Below are 1,645 nucleotides of genomic sequence, written 5' to 3'. Positions count from 1 at the left end.
TCTCTGACTCATTCTGTCCAATCTTGCTCTGATTCATTACTTTGTCTGCCCCTCATTTAGATATCATCATTTGGGATTAAAGGCATGTACTAAAGCATTCCATACAGAGGCATTAAAGTGTAAACTAAGGCTAGGTCTGCGTGATAGCCAGATCACAAAGATATAGAAGATCTTTAATAGAATTCCTGTACAATTTAGTTTTTATTTTTGTTTTTCTACCATATAGGCCTTTTGAATTCATTTTATGACTGACAGTTTTGTTTTGTTTTGTTTTGTTTTGTTTTACATGATTCTCATGTCTGCAAACCTATGTGTCTTTGTGTCTATATGCATTTCTTGTCCATTTTCTTTGGGTTTTTTCTTGTTTTTGTCGTATTCCAAGTTTTTGTTTTTTGTTTATCATATTTAAGCTTATTATTATTCCTTAGATGCCTAGTTCTTGTCTAAGGAGAGACAAAAAGGGCATGAATCTAGATGTTCAGCAGAACTGGGAGGGAAGCTACGATCAGAATATATTGTATGAAAAAAAATCTATTCTTAATAAAAGGAAAAAGGAAGCATGAAAAGAGCAAGTTTTTAGATGTGGATTTCAATCTAGAGACTGAGGAATCCTTGGGGATACAATTTTCTTTTTCTTCATCTTATCATTCAAAATGTCTTGTAGTTTACAAAACAAGCAAAGTAGAACAATATAAAACAACCCTTTTTGCAGTTTCCATTCATCCCTGTGTATATCATTCTTGAATCTGAGTAAGAGTTTTATGTAAAAGAGAAGTTCAGGCAGTGAAGGGGTGTCTATGAAAGGAGAGGAGCAGAATAGTTTCAGGAATCCAGTTCACAGTGCCTGAGGTATATTAAACACAGGCTGAAATGACAAACAATGTGAACAGAAAGGAGGTTTTACAAAGACAGAATTTAGACCTATCTGCTAACATAACAGTCATGTATATTAGATTCCATTGGATGGAGTTGAAATTCAGCATAGACAATGCACAGCTGTGAAGATATCTTACTGAAGGAGGGGGCACTGTTCTTATATTAAAATGGTGTTACTGTGTATGTTTTATGTAGATGATTTCTGTAATGCTCTGTCTTCTGCAAACTGAAGCTCCATTGATGCTGGGTGAGAATCCCAATGATCTACAGATTTGCCTTCATTCTGACTCAGTGAAACTGATTCTTGGATTTCTAAACTTCAGAGCAGTGAGATAGTAAATCTCTAGATATCTAGATATTTTAAGCTACTAAACATGTGAAGAAAGAATCCTATGGTTCTTAAGATATTCTCTCATTAGTCAATTATGCCAGGAGGATTTTTTTTGAGATTGTGAGATTTATTTACAATTTTGCATTGAGATATTCATTTGCAACTTCACTTCTTTTTTATTTTCCATTAGCTATGTATTTATTTATTTTACATTTTTAAAACTTTTTTATTAGATATTTTCTTTTTTTCTTTCTTTTTTTAAAATTTATTTATTATTATTTTCTTTATTTACATTTCAAATGCTATCCCGAAAGTTCCCTATACCCCACCCCTGCCCCTGCTCCCCTACCCACCCACTGCCACTACTTGGCCCTGGCCTACCCCTATGCTGGGTCATATAAAGTTTACAAGACCAAGGGGCTTCTCTTCCCAATGATG

Source organism: Mus pahari, chromosome X (genome assembly GCF_900095145.1).
Source record: "Mus pahari chromosome X, PAHARI_EIJ_v1.1, whole genome shotgun sequence".
NCBI classification, from domain to species: domain Eukaryota; kingdom Metazoa; phylum Chordata; class Mammalia; order Rodentia; family Muridae; genus Mus; species Mus pahari.
Note: the sequence above shows the minus strand (reverse complement) of the source record.